Here is a 22,288-nt window from a genome sequence, read left to right on the forward strand (position 1 = left end):
CTCCCTGCTGAAACCCCTGTGGGATGTTGCCTTTATCTGAAGTCTTAGGCAATTGATGTCAATGTTCCTTAGTGCCAAGATTTGTGACTGCTTCACATCCCCTACAATGGATTCATTTGCCTTCTTGCACCTCAGGTGTGTCATCTGACCCACTCAAACCAGCTAGCAGATGAACAGAATTTACTCTGGTGTTATCTTTCCACTTTATAACTATCCTGTTCTGCTTGGAAGCCTGGTAACCCTAGCAATTAAAGAAGAAAAAAAAACCCTACTGTGCATTATTTCTTCGCATGATTCGGTAATTGAAGATCCATTTTACACCATAAAAGTCTTCCTTCCCCCTAAACGCAACAAATAAATTCCCTGGTCTCAGGATTTTTTCCTGGGAGTTATATGCCTTAAACCACTTCAGAATACAGTCGAGCGTCAGCTGTGAAACAGCATCACTCATCATCAATGACAACATGGCAATTCAGGACTTTTCCATCAAGTTGACAAAGAAGCATAACTTAAATAAAAATTCATGTTCAAATTATCAACAAATGAAAGTTAATGATGGATCAAATTTGGCAGAACTATTCCAACATGTAGCACAATTTGGTCCCCAGCTACAAGATGTGAAATTTCAGTGATAAATGGTTGCTGGAGACCTTTTCAAGATAACTGACATGCTACAGTGCATTAATATTTCTCTCATTAGTATCAATCTGGAGCCCTCATCTGTTGGCAGAAGGCCAAGTGCATTGTGTAAGAGATACCCCTACCACAAGAGTCTTCTATTTGAAAGACAAATGACTTGGGAAACCAAGTACTTTTATGATTAGTCAGACAGAATTAAAGAACGTGATTTTTTGACCTCGGTTCTTCACTATCATCTCCCTTTGCATCCATACCTTTTACAGAAATTATAACATCAGCAACTTCAGTTCTTTATTAGCAGCAATACTTGATTTCTATCTGAAATTGGGTATTTTGATATGAAATTGAACTGAGTATCACCTGCAGTTCCTTTCCACAGGAAAGGAAAAGCACAAAAACATTTTGGAAAGCCAGGCTTTGTAGCAAGTGTGATATAAGTCCATTGATTATTTTCAGAGTAATTCAGTTGCAATTGTCGTCTCTTTTAGCTTTCCTAAGAAATATAACTGTCTTTTCCCTTACACAGCTCCTCTACTGTACAAGAAGTTTCGGTAAGAGGAGGGCAAGAACTGGAATCGTAGGTCTCCACAGGCTTCACCCACCCCACTGCTGCAATGATATTATCGCCTTATAACTGCTCCATTTGAAAGCAAGTATTCACTCATTCTCAAAAGTCAATATTATCCACCTTTCAGCTCTACTGGGCACTTCTAACCTGTCACAGTAGCTTTGGCTGTAAGATTCTCCTAGCAAAAACTTTAAGAAAGTTAAATTTATCAGGGTCCTCAGAGCACCAATAGACTTTATTTGCCCTGGGCAGCCTCACCTCAGACCCCAACCCATGCACCCTCTTGTCCACAGCTCGGTATCCTCATTTCAGCTCTAGCACATGCTCGTGCCTGAGCTGTGTCATAGGTGTGCCTGTTCCCACTCCCATTCCCTGATGTTTCTGTATCATTAGTTGAGTCTCCTGGATTGACCTTGGATCTGACTTACTACCTTGCCTGTAACTAGGGAAATACTCATTTTACATCATTTTTAATCTAGGTCTGCTCTTCCCACCTCAAATTTAAAAAGCAAGAAAAATATTACAGGCTTAATATTTTTCATACCCTGGTTGACCTGCTCTTCCTGGCTTCTTTTACAACATTCTCCCAGGTCCCGAGACGTGGTTACAGCATACTCTTACAGTTGAGGTGGAGAGGTAGCACCACAATTCAATTAGAGTTAAAAAGCTAATAAAAATACTTCTAAACCGATCATAGGGATGAAGTCAAATAAGTACAAAATAAAAGAGAGAAAAGATAAATCCTGTGGATTCCCCTGAGCCAGACAAGCCTTGAATTCCCAGTATCAATCAAATGAACAGAAAAAGTAGAAAGAAATACAGTTGTCCCTTGTGTCATCATAGAGGAGTTAAAAAGCACAAGACCCTTTTCACCCTGCACAATCACAGTTCACTTCTCTTTGAAAACATCTAAAGATCTTTTGAGAGATGAAAATACATCTATTTTCTGCTTTTGCAACCACAGTAGAGTGATCCTCACATGGGTTTTATGCCCACACACAGGCAGCTAAAAACAGCGAAGCAAGCAGCTGCTACCCAAGAACAGCAATAAAAATAATAAACCAGACAACACCACAGGGTAAGTTTCTGGCAGCCAAAGCAAATAGTTGTTACTGGTGTGGTGCAGATACTGCTTTGGGATCCACCTGATGCCAACTGGTTCAGCCACAGAAACTTCTATTGTTTGGAAAAGAAGCATGAGAAGCCCAGTTTATTTCTATCACCAATCTATAGCATCACATATGGATTTCAAGGGAATGACAATAGACTACATCTGAAGTATCCTGGACAAGATTATTTTAGCATAGAAGACTTAATTTCTTCCATCTCAGAAATAAGTATTTGTCCCCAACAAGAAAATAGAACTGAACTAATGGCCTGGGAGAAAAAGCTAAACAAGCAGGCAGCAAGTGGAAGTGCAAACGAAATTATGCTAAATGCACGTGGGACAGAATTTGGGAAAGTAGGAATCTTGATGAACAAACAGCATAAATCCACCACATTAGACTGGCACTCAAGGGACAGAAATAAGAAGAGTACCTCAATTATAAAGAAAATGGGGTAGAACAACATATATAGAAATGAGAAAGACGTTAATAAAGAAGAGCATATTGTGCATTCCTTCTCAGTTATACAGGAATTTAGTAGGCTGGCAATGATGTTTGTATAATTCCATGGGACATGAATTCATCTTGGGATCCACACACATCTGTCTTCTTTGCTTCTCTTTTCTCCTTTAGTTTTAGCATGCTAAAATAAAAACACATCACTTGCTTCTGGCCACACAGATCTCTTCCTTTCCCCGACTTTCCTGAATGCATTCTATATGCACCTTCCCCAAGATGTTTTGCCCATTCAGAAATCCAGTAATCCCACCTGGAATCTTTTCCTTTTAACCTTATTCAGTAATGATTTTTTTCCTGCTGCTTAGAAACTCTAGCAGTCTGCCTGATTCCACAAAGTTCTTAGGATGTGATCTGGATCCGAAATAGCATCATTCATCTGTATGAGTGATTCCTGAGCAGAAAGGCATTTAGCAATAGGGACCTTTGAACTGAGGCTGCTTAGGGTTACCCACTGCACACAGCATACCAAATTCCATAAATGCTGATGATCAAGGTTACACTAGCAGTGTCATACTGCAGGAAGTCTCAAATGCAGATCACCTAATCAACGGGAATATTGCATCAAAAGACTAACAAGTACACACCCATCTCTCAGCAGAGTAACCCTCAAAGGGATGTATAGAGGATGAGAAGCAATACAGCGATGCCCAATAGTGACAACCCCCCATAAACAGCTTGATTCTTATAGAAAATTCAACTGCCACGTGAACTTTGTAAGAAACAAAGGGAACACTGATCAGCTAATACTGCTCTATAGTTTCTTTCTACTACATGTATCACCAAACCAGCAGCCTCAGCTGGGGTTCAGTCCCCATTAAGTTCTATTATGGAGCTTTGGCCCACCTTGAATTACACTGAATTTCAGTTGTATCTCACTCAACGTAGCATCTATCATGACCAACAAGCTACTGTTCATCCATGTGCACATTCCACTTGGTTGGGTGCAGCTGCTCTTGATTTGGTCAAGGTGAACAGCCTGTGCTTCACTAGGTTAGTGACCCATAACAAAACTAAATATAAAGTTTTTAGGGCTTCAATACAGAGAAATGTTGAGTAAGGGTATGAATAAAGCAGGAGAAATCTTCATTAGTCCTATGAGGGAAAGGTATATATTAATTCTAGCTTCCAACAGATAGTGGAAAAAAAGACCAACAATACAGGAATTCAGCCCTTGAGTAAGTGCATCTGTAAAATAAAAGACTGAAATGGGAAAGGAAGAAATACAGAAGATTAAAAGGCCTCATGTACCTCTGAAGTACAATAATTTGAGACAGGAAATCGGTATCACTATAGCAACCAACATAACGCCATTAATGACCAAAAGGGAATTCTTTAAACCTACAGGAGTGGGAAAATATGGATGCCCAGGAAATGTGAGGAAGATTTTATTTACAGTTGAGCAATAAAGCCAAATCAGCCATATATTATATCTAATAAATTTTTCCTCAAACTCGGCACTATGCAGCTTTGTCATATCTAATTAGTGTAAAGTCTAATTAAAGATCACAGATGGTGAATTCTTCAACTGGAATACAAAAAGACTACTTTTAATCAGTCATCTGATTAAGATTACCATCTTACTTTCATAAGTCTGCAGGCACGATTTCCAGATGTAAATGAGTTTTAAGGTACCGAAACATCTCCTGTGAAGGAAAGACTTGCAGGAGCTATCAGCAAAACAAAAGTCGGCAGTAATAAGACCAAATTTATATGGAACCCCAGTATGAGGTACATACAGGTATTAGCACTGCGCAATGGGTTGGAAATTTCTCTTCCAAACCACTGGCAAGAAAGGCAAGAAAACGACTGCAGTTTTCTCCTGTCAGTCAAATTCCCAGTTATCAATGAAAGTCCAATCAAGGGTAAGGAAAATTGTCCTAAACCCAAGAGAACAATGATGGGCCTCTAACAGCAGGTTGGGAGTTCAGAAGCGTTGTGAGAAAAAAAGGAAATAACCTGTTTCCAAATTGATGGGGAAGGATGAAAGCAATCTGAAAGCATGTGAAAATAAATAGGAGTGACAGGGAAGACAGTCATGATGGTTGGTAGCCAAGTAGTATGGAACCCTGCATCTCCTCTGTAATTGTTCTGTATATTCTGCTTTTATCTGGAGCTATTTAAATGCAAAGATTTTCTGACACGACAGTGAACCTAAAGTTGGGTATAGGGCAGGTAATGAGAAAGATTTTAGTTTGTTTTTACTTAAGCTCTTCCCTGAACTTTGAAAGGTCATTAGTTTTCATGACGATACTGCACATTAGGTCTTTAATTGAACCCACTGTACTAGATGCTTCACAAACACTAAGCTCAAAAGATCCCTTCCCCAGAGAACTTGTAAATCTAGGTAATCCCATATAAAGTCTATATACAGCACATTTCACAATATTGCAAGACCCTAGATCCAGTGTGCTTAACCCATGAACTGAGATACAATGAAGAGGAGGAAAGAGGAAATTCATTTTACATGTACAGAAATATCTTCGGATTGCCCAGTCTTTGCTTAGTCAAAAATTGTGCTTTTCTGGATGCTACCTCTCCAGCTAAAAAGCCAAGCTAACCTTCTCCTACTGGCCATGAAACAGGCACCCAGGGGACAGCAGCTCTCACCAACTGTATTCATAGACACAGGGAAACCACCAACCTGTACATCCACACAGAAGTAATGGACATCATTCATCCTCTAGGAGGAAAACAGCTCTACCTGTACAGATCCAACTGCAAGCATGAGGCAGAAACTCCCAAAGACCAAGAACAGATTTCTTTCTTATTCTATAATCAATTATTTCAGCATGCTAATAGCCTGAACAAAACACAACTCAACATCAAATATTGTGTCCAATGGTAAGACAGAAAAGCAGTGTTCACCAGGCCTTCTCGATGTCTGATCAGCTAAAGAGAGTGTATTATTACAGGGAAAGCAGAAAAAAAGATAAAGGAAAAAAAAAGGGAAAATTCTCTAAGATGGTAAACACTTGAATAGGGAGCTGGAGGGGAAATATCCCCAAAACCAAGGAGTAATGGTGATTCTTGACAGCAAAGTAGCAAAGAACCAAAGGCAGTGGCTCAGAAACCACATTTTACCTAGAATTTCGCAAACTGCACTACTCCACACTTACCAAACGTAGACAGCCAACAGGAGCTGGCTGCAGCAGCAACTGCAGCATCTGCTGCTACAGAAAATGTGTTTAATAACAGAAGTGACAGGTTTACAACTGGCAGACAGAAGCCGATTCATTTCTTTGTATGCAACCCATACGATATAAACAGAAGGGATCCTTTATAGTTTAAAATAAAAACAAACAATAAAAAAAACCCAAACAGGACAGACACTTCTGCTACAGTCAGGAACGTTCTGCATGATGCATTCACAAGAGACTTCTGTGCTATAGGTCTTGTAGAAAGGAAGAAAGTCTGAAATTGAGAAGAAAAAGAAGATGGAGAGATTGTCTAAGATGAAAGATGGAAAAGAAACTGTGAGACTGTTTTTGCAAATGCTGCAGTCATGAAACAGGTCACGCTGTTAAGCTTGCAAAGCACAAGACAGCACTGAAGATCATTTTCTACTCTTGTTTACAATCCTTACTTACAGCACCAAGTATCTTTCATCATCATTATGGTTTACATGATTGCAGCTTGAAAATAATCAGGATCAGAACAGAGGGTTCCTGGCAGGAGAATAGATGCTGTAGAAACTACTAAGAATCCATTTTCAAACGTGCATTTCTTGGCTAAGATATGGGGAGAAGTATTTGTACTCTTTTACTGTCTGAGTGAGGAGAAAGATCATAACAGCAATATGAAATCAAGCACTTCTATTTTATAGTGTTGTTTTGATTAGAAAAGTAGGGAAAGTACCTGAAAACTCAGTATTTTTATCACCACATATTTACCACATCTGATGCTATCAATACTACATCTGACACTATCATCACCTGCTTTACGGTTACCATAAATGTTCCTAATTCCTAATTACTTTAGGTTATGCAAAATTAAACTTGAATTGCTAGACAACCCCAGAGAGAAATGATAACCAAACCTGCTCCAGCAGGAGTCTGCTATAAGACCAGATCTTCCAGCTTTCTTTCTCCTGATCATAGAATCATCAGGTGGTTTGGGTTGGAAGGGGCCTCAGAGACCATCTAGTTCCACCCCCCTGCCATGTGCAGGGACACCTTCCAATAGACCAGGTTGCTCTAAGCCACATCCCAGCCTGGTGCTGAACACTTCCAAGGATGACCACCATTTACTTTAATGGAAAACTGCATTTCCACTGTAGGTAACTGTGAAACTTAAGTGTCAAATCAAACTATAAGGAAGATTAAGACTCAAAAGCATGATTTTTCAAATTTAATCAGTGTGCATCCATTTTCACTTCAAATGCCTGAGTCACATTACATTCCCAAAATGAGAATTTTAATAAGGTTACTATTTTGCTTCTGTCTCATTAGTGTTATTACTAATTGCAGTGATTGATATCTATTGTAAATATTAATACAAGACGCTTTACTTTAGGGTTACATTCAGGCCAAACTGTGATTCAAATCTACACTTTATTAAATTTAATTGTGTTTTTATCTGCTTCAGCTATCAGATCTACAGGGGATGTGCTATGCCTTGAATTACTTACAGCTGTAAGGAATTTAAGTAAATTCAAGATTCTTTTCTACTGGAAACATAGATATTTCCTATTAAGGTAAAATCAGTCCTGACTTGACTGCTTACTCTCTATTGTGAGGTGCAGAGGGAGATGTAGAATCCAAATAACTCATTAGAGAAAAGCCTTTCATCCTTTTTTTTTTTTAAGTATATGAGAAGAAATTAGCTCAGGCTTTTGTGTTTCTGCAACAAACTGCATTCAGAATTTCTTAGCTGAAAGTTGACTACCCAAGGCTGGCAGAAAGACTGCAAGCTCCAAAGTTAATAATTCTGTATTAAAAGGGGAATTACAGAAAAAAGGCGAGCCTTAGAACGATACCTATTGACAGCATAGACTCTGAAGACATTCAAGTCAACCCTTCCAATCTGCAGATCCAGATCCAGTTTGCAGAACCTAAACCACAATATAGCATTCTCCTCTGCAAATAAAAAGCTCTACACTGCAAGATGACAAAACTACTTTGGTTTGTCTTTGGCATGACTATCCTTCAGTTTCCAGCAACTGAATTTCTTTACCCACAAAAATCCTCCAGAGACGTGTGTCTTCTACATAAAAAAAAAGCTGTCAGAGCATGTCTGTGGTCTCAGCACAGCCTGCCTGCGTCCAGCTTACAGCAGCCACACATGTCTACAGGAGCTATAAAGCATGTGATGCTGGAGGGGGATTGAGGGCAAAGGGAAGAGCATTACCCAAGACAACTTAGTACTGCAAGAGAACTGTGGGCATCAGTTTGTTTACAGCATCATGCAGGCATGCTAGCTTCAATAGAAACAGTGATGGTTCTGACAGTTCTCTCCCACTGAAACGTATTAACATTGTTAAAAAAGTATTTTAAAAATGCTGGAGCACAGAGCAAATTTAAACTCCAGACATCCTGCAATGACCCTGAACTGCATGGTAATGTCTCCAGATACGCTCGGAATATGAAAGCTCTAAGGCTTTAAATAAAAATGTGAAGAAGCCAGCAACTGGTAATAGGCCTCCTAGTGAGGCAGATAGTAGATTTCTTCTTTAAATATGGCCTACTATCTCTTGAGGAATATGTACATTTAAAAATAAAGAAAACCCACACACAAACAAACCAACACCACAGCAAGGCAGCAGTGTTTTCCTAAAAGCTGTTTAGCACACTTGAAATGCATCTCTGTTCAACCTTTATGCCCATTTCAAGCATTTCCTTCACTACCACTGGAATACAAAGCTGCTTCTGTGCAAATTACTCTTCTACTTCATGGAACATGAGGCCTAATAAAATACTTTTAAAGCTTTGCTTCCCAATTAAAAATAGGGATTAGTGCTCTCGAGGGAAATCCAGGGAACATTTTCTCTGAGTTCTAGATCATGAGATTTATTTTCCATCTCAAAGGCAGTGGTTGCCAATAACCTTGACTCCGGCTGATGTGCACTCAGTGTCTAAAAGAAAGTGAAACAGTAGGAGGAGGTCTCATCACATCTGGAGGAAACGCTGTTCAGCCCAGCAGTGAGAGGGAACAGCAAGCTCTCTTTACTTTAAAAAAATAAAGGCAACTTTCCTCCTCTCTGCCTCCCATTTCACCTAAATTCTTGTAAATATTGCCCTTCTCCATCAATAAAATGCAAATCAGAGAGAAGCTTTAAGTGACCTTACCAAATGGAAAAGAATTCAGCATCAGTAGTTTATAACTACTATTTTTCACTTCTGGGTTTCACTGCAATTAAACACCTACTACAGAAAATCGTTTATTTTATAAATTCTATCTGGTTGTGTCATAATATTTAACCTCAAAGAAAAGTACAAAAGACTTCAGCAAGTAAGCTCCAGCTGTTCAGAGGTCAGAAAGTAAACACTGGTAGGAATATAATGGACACTGATTATATGTTTATATTTACACTGATTGTATATAATACATTGATTAAAATATATACATATATGTAGGGACTCAGTAAGATGCTTACTGATTTCTGAATAAGTTTAAGATCCTGACTTTTGATCACCTTCAGTTTGCAGAATACTGCAACCTCTGCTTTCACATCACTCCTCTACCTACATGTTATGTACTTCTTACAAATGTTTGCTGCTATTGAGAGATGGCATTCATGCTTGTATCTTAGCATGCCGAGCTGGAGGTATTGTTACCTGGGAAGAACAACTTTTTGAGGACCTTCTCCTCTACAGAAATAGTACACTGCTTTATTAAAGAAAAACTGATTTACAAAAAGCTGATTTGTTCTTCCTTCTCCTTCAATATTAAGTGTTGGACTTAGAATTCGATTCAGAGCTAAAGGGCTGACAACTCCAGCCTCCATTCTCACTACTGTAAAATACACAAAGAAATAAAAATCAGGACTGAGTTTCAACATAGATTTTCAGCCTTAATTCTGAATTTCCTTGAATCTTTAGCCAGACTCTTCACAGTTACACAGAAGTTGGTTTATATTCCTTAGTAGAATTTCCTCTTTCTTTTGGTTGGCTTTGATTTTTTTCAGGTTTGGGTTTGTTGTTTTTTTTTGGTTGGCTGTTTTTTTTCTCCTTCAGCAGTGTCTGTGTATATATATATATAAATATGTATATATATAAATATATAAAGCCTTACAAGTAAAAAACACCTTTCAAATTCTATGCATGTTTTACCAATGTCTTAACTTCCTAATGACTCTGTAAGAGTATGTAACAGCTCCAGGCAATGCAATGCTAACAACAGTGTCTTTTTTTATTGAGTGAAAATATAGCTAGTACTTATGGCACGTGATGAGTAAAAAACCAAAAACAACCTCAACAACTCCTTCAGCTCTGTAAGCCAGCAGGCTCTTCAGACCACTGCCCTGTGCTCCCATACATTGGGATGGATTCAAGTCACTGGTCCCTGCATGCACTAAAAATTAATCAATTTAAAGAAAAACTTTCAAACAAACTATAAATCAGTGGGTATGGACAACACGGGGGTTTTTTCTCAACACATGAGCCAAGTCCCCTTGTGAAGATGTTGGCAAACTACGTCAAGAGAGATCTAAGTCATGGGAGTTTGGTTTGTGCCTCTGCTTATTCCTGCTGCCTCTTTCCCTTAGAGCTAACCCTCCAATGTGGAGCTAGCTTCTGAGTTTAGGAGAAAAGGAGTTTCACCGAGACATGCAGTGTTGAAACCATGCTCGCATTTGAGGGTTTTTCCCTCTGTATATTATGAACTATGCACAGCATTGCTCTCAAAACCAGGAAAACTAAGCCAAGTCCAAGGACATGTGCACTCTCAATGCATCCTGACCCAATGAGACTTCCTGCTACCTAAAGCTGAACGACTGGGCAGGATGTACAGCTTTTCAAAGCTAAATTGTTTGAGAAGAGCTGGGTCATATTTCAGCTTCTGGGAGGCATAGACTAAATTGCATTTGGCTGTGCAGGAGAGGAACCTCCAGCCTCTCATAGTCAGTGCCTGCCTCCACTAGTGCTGGGAGCATATGCCCACCCTCCCTAAACCACTCACCAGGGTGATGGCAGACAGTGATGGCAGACAGCACTGGCTCCAGCCCCATTCTCCTCTCTAGCATGGTGGGAAACCTCTGTTCACCAGCCTCTGCCCACTGTGGCAGTGAGGGGATGCTGGCAGGCTGTGCAGACAAGCTGGGTCCTTAAGCAGCAGGAACCACAGTTATGCATGGGGATACAGGGCCAGGAAGCTCATTCAGGCTTGGCTCTGAGCCACATTAGAGATGGCACCTGGTAGAACACTGCAGTGATTTTGTTACCTCCATCAGCCTGCCCTCCAGACACCTACTCTGCTTTTGAAGAGGCACAGAAACCCATCCGGCTTTCAGGTTTTCTGCTGAGGGGTTCAGTACAACCCACGAGCATATGGTGCAATTTATCCAGGCTACACTCCACCCTTGGCAAGTTTGGTTTTAGGAGCATAAAAACCTCTCATTACAAAACTGGTTTATTCATCTCATCTGCCTGACAAGAGCTCTTCCCTAATGGCTGGGCAATTGGGATTACTGCTAATGATGCATTACCACCAATACCTGGATTTCTGTCTTCTCCTTTCCTGGCTTACCTATTTCATAGAATTGTTTGGGTTAGAAAGCACCTTAAGATTGTCTAGTGCCAATCCCCTTGCCATGGGCAGGGACACCTCACACTAGACCAGACAGAGCTCAAGGCTCTATTCAACCTGGCCTTGAATGTTCATTCATCGCTAAATCTAGGTTTCTAAAGCAAAGTGTTTCCAACATTAAATGTCTAGTATAACAACAATGCAACTTGGTTGTGATCTCTTTTTATAATGGGAAATATTGTTATTCTCCCTCAGAATTACACTATTGAGCCCCAACCATACTTGGGCCCTTGCTTTTTCCACCTTTGCAATACAACACACAGATAAACCAACACACTTTGGGTAAAGAGTAACCTTTTATAAAAAATACTCTTCTTCCCTCTTACTCCTTTGACATTCTGAAATTCTTCACTTTTTCTATATCAGATTGGCTGTGATTACCAGCATAATCTGATGTCACTTCTGGGTGATCTAAACCAGAAAGCCAGATGCATTTGCCAAGTGAAACCATACCTACCCAGCCAAAAACCTCAGCAGACCTGTATCTTAGCATTACAGGTGGGTAACAAGACAGTAGTTACCTATTACAGTAAACAACAAATAGTAGCATCCTACCTATGTCTGATGAAATGGTAAGGTTTTGTGTTCAAGAATTCTGATCTTCCAAACTAGTAAGTACTGCCAGTAAATTCAGAGGACAAAAGCATTTCCATATGAGATTAAATTTACTCATCATGTTGATCAAACCAAGCATGTCTGCACCTGAATTTTGGAGTTATAGCTTTCCATACATGAAAATACTAAAGAAAAAGCTGCATTGTATTTCTCAGCATTTTCAGCAGTGATACCAAAATCTCTTGCTTGCAGTTTCTCAGTGGGTCTTAGAGATAGCTGTGCAAGCTTACAGCACTTCCAAGCAGGGGAGGAGGCAGAAAAGACCAGCTTTCTGAAACTGAAAGGGATAGCAAGCCAGAAGGCAGACAGGAGGAGTAGTTCTGAATGCCTATTTGTATGCACTCCAAATACTTTCATGCAGTTTTCCTCATGCCAGTTGTCTTAAGAGACTGCTTAAGTGAAGCAAACCCAGCTGTGCCAGACCTGGCAAGGGCATCCCATCTAGAGTTCTGTGCCCAGATGTAAAACATAAGAGACTGCCTGTGAAAAGTCAGCTTGCAATTAGCAAGGGGGCTTCCTAATACACTGATGAGCAATGCAAACACACTGCACAAACCTACAGACAAGTGATACGCAGACTCATAAAGCAGATGCTGAAGCTGGGGTTTTCTTAAAGACATCGGTTCTTATTCTTAGACTCAGGGCAACTACTTCACACCAGAAGTAACAATTGAAGAAATGACTGCTAGGAAAGTGGATTAAAAAAAAAGAAAAGGTCCATGTGCAAGCTAGTCACTGGTATCCTGAAGATGAGATGAGAAAGATCGTTTATAAGGCAAGTCCCCAGCCAGCTGACATTAGAGATAATGTGAAGTCAAAGAACACTGGGGACTGAACTGCAGACAAATCACACCAGGGAACTGAGAAGTAGCTGGTGCAGAAGGATAACCAGAAGCAATTAATAAAGCAGCCTACATGAAGAGTTGCCCAGATACCTGTTGCCAGGCACAGGGAGGCATTGACAGCTGCAAAACTACAGTGTGGTCTGACATGAGGCCCTGAAGCAAGTCTATGCACGGGGGGAAACTTCTGAATTAGGAATAAATTAAGATTTTTACTTTCCATAAGTTAAAAATTAATCATAACTCATCACCAGCCTCTGCAATAGAGGAATTTACTCACAGGAGAATGAGAAGGATCTGCTCACTGTATATGTACATATAGACATTTAATACCCATTATTTCTAATACTGCTGCACTAAAAAAGAAAGTTCACCCTTTGATGACAGCATCATAAGAATTCCCAGCATATTGATAGAAAAAAAAACCTTACTTTTGTTTAAGGTGGTCCTACCAGATGCCCCTCCAAAGCAGTCCTCTTTCATTCTCAAACCTTTAAGCATGCTTACTAAGTGATCAATTACTCGCTATAGCAGTTCCAACAAGTTCCATGTAGTGTAATCAAGCCAAGTCCCTAAGGATATTGTTGCAATGAACCTGGAAGGGTGCTTTTAGGCTAAAAAGCTCTAGCTGAGACTGCTGTTTCTACCAGATTTTGATGTCAGGTGAACAAAGATAAAGGCTGGGTAAGGGAAACTACTGCAAGTGATTAGTAGGTGCAGCTGGGAGGGGGAGAGAAAGGGGTTGAAACACGAGGCCAGCAGCAGAAACTAGCTGAATCCATGTTTTTCAGTGTCATCCTAACTTGGGAAGAAAAATGCAGGTTAGAATTCTCTCCGCCATCTGAAGGGAATGAAAAAGCATTAGATTGGTCTTTTGACAACATGAAGCATAAACAGCTTGAGAAATTAGTGTTGGCTCATCAATATATCTACCAAAGGAAACTAAGGCTGCTGAGCCTCACATAGTTCAATAGCAGTTTAGTCTACTGATCTAGTTAACAATCTGCTTCTGTTTGCAGGTTTTGCAGGACTGTGCTCTCAATAAGGTCACCCAGAACAGTACAGGGCAGTTTCCATAGTACAGCAGACATTTTTCTGGGCAGAGCTCCATGCAGACACTCAGTGCAGGACTCTGTTATCTGTAGCTATTCAGATGTGGCTATCGGGTGGGTTTTGTTGTTGTTTGGGGGGCTTTGGGGAGGTGGGTTTTTTTGGTACTTCTTAAGAAAAATACCTTTCCTGAGGCCCTATCCGTTCATGTGAGCTGGTTTGAAAGGCTATCTTCTCCAAGTACACAGTGGAACAGCTGCAGAAGAATAAATGGGTTAAAACAACCATGGATACAGCAGTGAAACATAATACTTCAGCCTGGTCCACTAACCTTCATACAATAAATGAAGAGGAATTTGAACTACTATATGAAGTGTGCCTGTCCAATAACGAAGGTCAGCACTAGAACTGCCTCCAGTGTAAGAAGCTTGATATGAGAGATAATAAAGCTTTATTCCAGGATTTGAGACTGAATGACACCTACAAGATGTTCACAGAAGGACTTTTGCCACCTCTTCCAGACACCCACCAGTACTGAACAGTCTGCCCTCCTGCCTCATAGATTATTTTGGGCCTCCCTTAATAGATGGCCCACTGTGGTTTAACTATTCAGGAGGCAATAAGGTGGGAATGATCCTTTCTGCTCACAGGTAAGTAACTAACAGTGACATGTGGCTTAAGGACACCACTCCTGAATATGAAAGAAGTGTTAGAGAAAAGAAACAAAAGCATGCCTTACCAGCAAGTAGTGGCCCTGTAACTGAAATGTAAATAACCGGGGGAAATGGAAAATATTCTCCTTTTTTTTTTTCCTTTTTCTATTTTTCTGCCATAAAGCTTTCACATATGCACTAGGATGCTAGCTAGATTATTCTTCGTAATTAAAAACATGGAGGAATTCATACATCAAAAAAACATTTCTGGTTTCTCTGAAAGGAAGTGGAAAATGAACCATCCCACAGGGCCACAGGGAGGAAAAGATGGTAACACTCTGGCATTCTTCACTACACAGTGTGGTGTCAGTTCTGAAGCACTGGCAGAATAAACCCAGATCCTCAACTTGTGTGAGTCTTTAGAAAGCCTTTTTGCTGCCTAACCATGATCTCTTTGCTCTTCCTCACAATAGTGGGCAAGTATACACCTCTTCTGTGTGTATGATAGACTAAAGTAGTTGGATTCCTGTAAGTAATAAAAATAATAGAATTTCTAGTTTTGCTTTCAAACTCTTACTAAACAAATGTAGATATATGACAGTCTCTGCACCATTAGATGTTATTGCTCCTTTATCTTCAGGGTCTTTGATGTTCTGTTGTTATGGATGAGGATCAAGGATTTAAAGAATGTTAATTACTGCTTATACAATTGATGCTTCTTGACTTCCAATAAACCCTTTCATATCAATGTATGATTACTACAGTAAACATTGTCCCATTGAAATGACTACAAAGACATGCAGAAGAGGAAGGCATGTGGAGATCAGCACACAAATAGGAGGAACAGGCTCAAGAGGAAGCTACCATAACTCTTGTCAACTCTGTCCCTTTTGATCTAGATGGCTTACAAAATGTGGAGGCATACCCTCACATCCCAGCAAGCAAGGAGTGGGAATTCTTTAGGAGAAAAACAACAGAGGAAACCATCTGGAAACCAGCTACATCATGGCTGGCTGTTTGGAAGCAACCGGAATTTCAGATGAGCTGCCTAGTGCTTACTAGCAAAGGCCACAGGGAAATGGAAGCACCACCATCAGGCTGAGGATATGTTGTGCTGACTTAGCAGCCTTATGTTCTTCCAAATCCAGCCGTACCACCTACCCCTTAAGCACCCAGTACCCTTTTTCTAAGCATTTACTTGTTTTTCTATCCAAGGTAGTGCAAATCTCCATTATTTATGTGTTCCTGCAACAGAGGCTCCTCAGTTCCCACAAATACCCCCACAACCTGTATAATCTGACTACACACAGTCAGTCTCACAAACCTATTTTCAGTGCCACCCACCTTCTGGTGACTAAGTAGTCCATCCACATACAGCTTTGCTGACAGATGCCTCAGGCTTGCAGAAGATGTCAGCCAGAGGTTGCATTTCTTGTACACTTCCACAGGGTCAGATGTCTCCAGTTCCTCCCCTACGTGTACAGTATTTTGAGCTAGATTCACTGATGAAAATCTGTATTTTAATTGCAAATTCAGTTAAATAGATTTCAATTCATAAACACTAACAGAATAAGCAGCACGACGTTCGACAGTAATGTCTTGGTTTTACCTAGGTACAAAAAAAGTCATCTTTTTTTTTTACAATGGATGGATGCAGATGCATGTTGAAGTGATGTCTTCCCAAAGAAACCTTAAAAGTATAGTTTATGTATTTATAAAATCAAATTCTGTTGCTGACAGGTTTTCTGCAAGCTCAATGTTTTCTATGAATATGGTCACTGTGCTGAAGTCACAAGGTGTGTACCAACAAAGTCACAGAAGGACACCTAAGGATTGCACTAAAAAGTATTAATATTCACCACTATTAGCTCAGATTAAAACAGCTAACATTTCCCAAAGGTGGACAAGTTATCAACGGTGGGAATGACAATAAACCAAAACTGCACATATTTCAAGATACAATAAACAGGAGTCCCCAGTTCCAGCTACAAAAAAAAAAAAACAATGCCAAGGTTGAAGTTTGCTACATAAACCACCATGACTACTTTTAACACAAGATATGCTTCTGCCGACAGACCCTGTTGAAATTAAGATTCTAGAAATTCAGGTATCATCATAATTGATGCACATCTTCATCAGAAACCGAGGCTGTGCTTATGTCCAACTCACAACCATCTTCTTAATCAGTCAGCAGGACATAGGCATGCTGTTCTCACTAAAGGACATTTATATCTGTTCAGAGATTTTTTAGTTTGCTTGTACGTTAGCTTTATTTACTGCCCGATTTACAACTGGATATGGGTTGGCAGGGGAACACTTTCCCCTGTTGTACATGAGCATCCGAGTTTGGTCAAGATACAAGTCTGCTGTTGTAAAGCTCTGAGTCCATCAGCACTGCAGCCCTGGGAGCCAAGCCATTCATGCTGTATATAGTCCTGTATAGATTTTGCCAACTCTGGGTTTCTAATGGTTGTCATTCATTAGTAAGGACAAGGACAAAGCTGCTTATGATAATGACAGCAAAGAAATTAGAAAGATTCTGTGGCTTTCAATGAAAGGGGAGGGTGGAAAATAAAGTAAATGAAGGTCCATGTAAACAAAGTTATGCCCTTATATAAAAAGATAAAAGAAAAATCATTCACCTGTTAATACCTTCAGTATCTACAATATTTCGAGCATTTGCTATATTTGCATGCACAAAGCAATAATAGAGATTCTTAAGACAGCTTTAGTGTTTTACTTCATGTAAAACAGGTAAGAGAGGACCACAAATCTTCATGTTTAGCCATTTATAATCATATGTGGTTGCTAGTAATTTATAGGAGTGTTTTCATTAGCACATGTCCAATGTCCCTTCTAAATATGCAAACCAGACACTTAATAAACTTCTCTCTCTATACAAATAATATTGCACATATTCAAGAAGAGAGACTAGTAAAAGCCTACACTGTCATTTAACCAGCAATCACAGTAAATTTCAAAACGCTGTAAATAATCTCTTTTCCTACTTAATTCAGTAGGAAGGGGAAGTTATCAGCATTTAAGAGATCTACGTGGTTTCTGTTTAGCAACCTAAATTAATTTGAAAATGTTTACCTGCTGGGCCCAAACCCTGAATAAATGACTTGTGACTTGAGCAAAGGCTTACAGAACATAATTAAGACAATTCCCAGGTAACAGAGCACTTATCAAAGCACCAGGTGGTCTATATGTCGGCAACAAATGGGGGAATTTCAATTCTTAAGTTGTAACTTCATACAACCTACAAGCAAATACCTGCTGGACAGGAAAAATAGCCAAAAAATAGGATGAGGGGAGGGAAAAGAGTTGCTGCAAAGGAGGTATTTGGACAGATTATGTTATTCATAAATTGATTATTATTTTAAGCTCAGGATATCTCTTCTCTGTTAGGCTTCACTATAACCAAGACTTCATACGACCTTCTCTGTACAAAGAAGCAGCATGAACTACTGGACTTTGTGGTTTGCAGAGGAAAATTATCAAAGAAAGAAATGTACCTGATGATGAAAACTTCTGCTACTGATTAGCAGATAGATCAGCATGGCCTCCTCTACAGAGACTGACAGAAACTTCCAAAAAGGCGTTCAGAAAGTTGAAGAACTCACCTCAAGGCATACAGCAAAAATCTGACCTGTGCCTGTCTCCTCAAATACTCTGATCTCTGCTGGAGTCCTCTCCACTCCCACCAATACAATGCAACAGTGATTCTCAATAGTGTCATAAATAGCGTATGTTGAAATTCTCCTAGAACTGGAGGAGGGAATGAACCCATTGGTTTAGATTTTCATTGTTTTAGATTTTCAACAGAAAACAGGAAAACCTTAACTCACTGAAAAGAAGCCTGAAGTAGCAAGAAAAAGGGCATTTCTAAGTATACTCAGTCAAATCTAATATTATGAAACTTACACCTGCTTTAGAGAAATTGTTATCCTTTATTCTTCACAAACAATGTGAAAAGAAGTCAATAATTTTTCTACATAGTGCACTACAAATGTCAGTCATGGAAAATACAATTGGGCAACCAGGAAACACAACTTAAGTGTACATCCATGACAAACCCTTCCAAGACCCATCATCTAACACAGACATGCTGTATGCCCTTGGTTCTTATTGACACAATTCCTCAGGGGTCCTTTGCAAAGCACTGAAGCATCTTTATTTTTACTTCCAAGCTAACAAGAAGTGTTTTTTTACAAAGAAATACAATACAGGAAAAGTATGTGCTACCTAACATCTTTACTTCAGTTTTCCATCAGGCAACTCTTTTTAATGGTTAAATAGTGCTCCAAGAGTTCATTAACACATACTTGAAAACAGTTTTGAAGATAAGCATTAGTAGGTAAGGACAACTGTTATTATCCAAGGACAGAGTGAGGGTGATCAAGTGTCTAGCAGATTTGTGCTGCATGATAAGAGCTTTTCTAATTCTCTCTTCTCTTTACAAATTCTCTCATTTCATTAAAAGATGTTGCAGCAAGGACATACTTGTCAAGCTCTTCCAATGCTATTTACTCACACCGTAACATGATACCAAAGAAGGTTGTGGGGAAAAAAATGTTTAAAAAATAAGAAGTTATCTTCCGTTTAAATCTAGCACCAAACTTCTATTGAAACTATACATTTTGAAGATGTTGATGATGGATAGAAGCACAATCTTATCTGTGACTGAGGTTGCATCTGCCTGGTTCTACAAGTCTGGTAATTCTTTTCACTGGTGACACGCATACACATCTCTCTACCTGTATAACACTACTGAATTAAGAGACCTGCAGTGGTTTTCACTTTATTACAACACAAAACTCAACAATAAAGCAATACATCTGTTGAGAAAACAGACAGGAAAATGTTAATGTTGCCACAAAGACCCAAACCATCCAAGCGCAGGATGATTTCTCACTGCAGCAAGACCACATGGTCATGCAAAGAACATCCTCATTTGAGCTGATCAGTAGGCAGACAGCTCTTCTCCAACAGCAAGGGCTCAGGATTTATCACAATTCCCTCAGACTGTTCTTTAAACAGAGAGAAAAATAGTGCAGGAACCTGGAAATGCATCTCCTATCAACTGCAGCTAATTACCATTCAGACTCCTGCTCCTATCCCAGCTGTTCAAGGATAATTACCCTTAATGAAAGTGGTGGTTGCAGGCTTCTTGGCTCTGCTAAGTTGCCTTATAACAACACATTGCCAAACACATTTGGCATTCTGTACACCATGCCACAGAGGGACAGTATTGATCCACACACCATGGCATCACTTTCAGACTAAGAAATTCATTTGAGAAAAACATATGATACACTCAAAAGCAGAGGAAAACATCACTCCCTGAGACCAGACAGTTCCTCTGTGCCAAGATGCTGTCTGAAATGCAGCCTGCCCGCAGGACAGCACAATCCCTTAATAACGAAGCCATTTCACGTGACAGAAAAGTAATGCTCATTTACAGAGCACATAGGACAGGTGAGAGTACCAACAGGCACAGCAAGCTCAAGCAGGGTTGGGCTGACCCTGGCCTCTTTGGCCATATGTGCATAGGGCAAGTTTTGCCACTATAAATATACTGCTGTATGAGAGCAAACAAAAATTGCTCAAGGAAACAGTGTGGTTCAAAGGGACTTGGTTTTATTGTTAACAGGGGTCATTGCAGCTCAAATTTCCCTTCAACTCTGTATTGGCTCTTTAAGCAAAAACAATTTTTGCTTTTCACCCACATTATTGGCAGAGCTGCCTTAGCTGCCAAGCCCCCCTCCACTTTATCACAGAGACCTCAGTGTGGATACGCTGTTGATGGCCATTGACATCTGTCCACAGGGGATGTAAACCAACCATGCACCTGGTGATACAGCCCACATATCACTATTTTGTATTGTGGGAATGGGGAATAATCACAAGAAACACTTAAACTCATTCCGTTTACATTCGGTTCTGAAATTATTCCCCAAAATTTCAGTCAAACTACGGCAAAAAAACACATCAGCACTGTTCTGGTGCAAGAGATACCAGTAATGCACTGTAGTAAAGTTTCAGCCCTAGGAAAAGCCTATAAATATTTCCTGATCAAGATATTTTCCTGTGATGGTTTCTCCTTACATGTGTACAAGTATTACGCAGCAAACAGCTGAATAATACTTGCTTGTTTTTCACTTGGATGATCCTCATTTGGTCTAACAGAAATAGTAGAAAAATAAGGCTGTCCGCCTTCCCTTTCTACATATTCAGAAACAACACAGATAAGCCAACCTCAAGATGCAGCTTCACACAACGGAACTGGGGGCTGATAGGGAACATTTCCAGACACAGAGCCTCATTTTTGCCAGGAGAGAAGCTGTATTGGGAATTAACAGAATAAAGCAAATATTACACAAACTTCATCTTACATTGTTTGTGGGGTTTTTTTCCAAACAAACTGAGCCCTTACTGTTTTATACTTTCAAATTACATAATTAATGACTGGGATACCAAGCCAGAGCAGAATGACAATGAAATAAAGACACAGGAAGGGACAGGGGAGAAAGATAGGTTCTTAGATGAAATGTGAAGGACAAGGGACAGTCAATAAGGTGAGCTGATGAGGTGGAGAGCTGTGAAGAAATTGTTTCAAACAACAGAAGCCACAAATAAGGAGTTTCTCTGACAGCAGGAAGACTTTGATTTGCCAAGGAAGTGGTCATCAAGATGCAGGCACAGGAGCCTGGGGAAAGTGATACACAAAAATACAAACCAAGAATGTAAAGGATTGGGGAACTTCTCAGGGTTATCTTTTTCTTAGGCAAAAATCATCAAGTCCTATTGTTATGGAGATTTTTGTCTCAAAGTATGAAAAAGGAACAAGAGAAGGAATAAGTACTATGATGAACAGCTGAGAACACAAAGTCAATAAAAACACTGGTTGAGAGGATATCCAATCAATACACCAGCTCATGTTATAAATAATGTTACTGTTCTTTTTTCAGTTTACACATGATAAGGCCCAGTAATGTTGAAATTTATATTTATTTGGCAGTTACTGGTTACGGTTACTGCCAAATAAGCACGAATTTATTTGTGATGTTAAATAAATTTACATCCCTGCCTGGCAATTGAGACTATAGGTATCACAGTCGTTTTGATGCAGTATTGCAAGTTTTGCATTCTCCCTGTCTGTGTTTGGTTTACAGTTATGTACAGTTTTACCCAGAAAGATGACTAGTTGGATAGTCCCTAATTCCACAGAACTTGAATGCCACATTGCTAACTTTGGCTTGCACTACCCAAACACTGAGATTTATAATCTGAGGCCCCAGAGACTGTAGGTTCTTACCCCAGCTGAATTGTCGCATCCTAAATTATGACTACACATTGTCACCTGTTAAATTAAAGATTAAAGATTAAATCTTTAAATTTAAATTTTAAATTTAAAGATTTAAAGATTTAAACATTAAAGGATTAAAGAACACGTAAATGCTTTGTAATTATAGTTAAATACAAGACTTTGAAATAAGATAATACCTGTAAGGCCCATGACAAAAATCAAAAGAAATTCAAAAATCAACT

At 39.6% G+C, this 22,288-nt stretch overlaps 1 protein-coding gene across 8 annotated transcripts in view; it reads right to left on the bottom strand.

Annotated features, from left to right (window-relative positions):
- SORCS2 (sortilin related VPS10 domain containing receptor 2) overlaps positions 1–22,288 on the bottom strand; it is a 548,057-nt gene that overhangs the window by 391,113 nt on the left and 134,656 nt on the right. Inside the window, exon 1 of one of the 8 annotated variants that reach the window (XM_062638799.1) lies at positions 13,463–13,599. The exons of the other annotated variants lie outside the window; for them this stretch is intronic. The gene's annotated coding sequence lies outside the window, so the exon portion shown is untranslated. Of the gene's footprint in view, positions 1–13,462; positions 13,600–22,288 lie in introns of those variants that run through there. 8 annotated transcript variants of the gene reach the window in all.

Source organism: Pezoporus occidentalis, unplaced genomic scaffold (assembly GCF_034315485.1).
Source record: "Pezoporus occidentalis ecotype Australia unplaced genomic scaffold, CSIRO_AGI_Poc_V1 ctg58, whole genome shotgun sequence".
Lineage (NCBI taxonomy): Eukaryota > Metazoa > Chordata > Aves > Psittaciformes > Psittacidae > Pezoporus > Pezoporus occidentalis.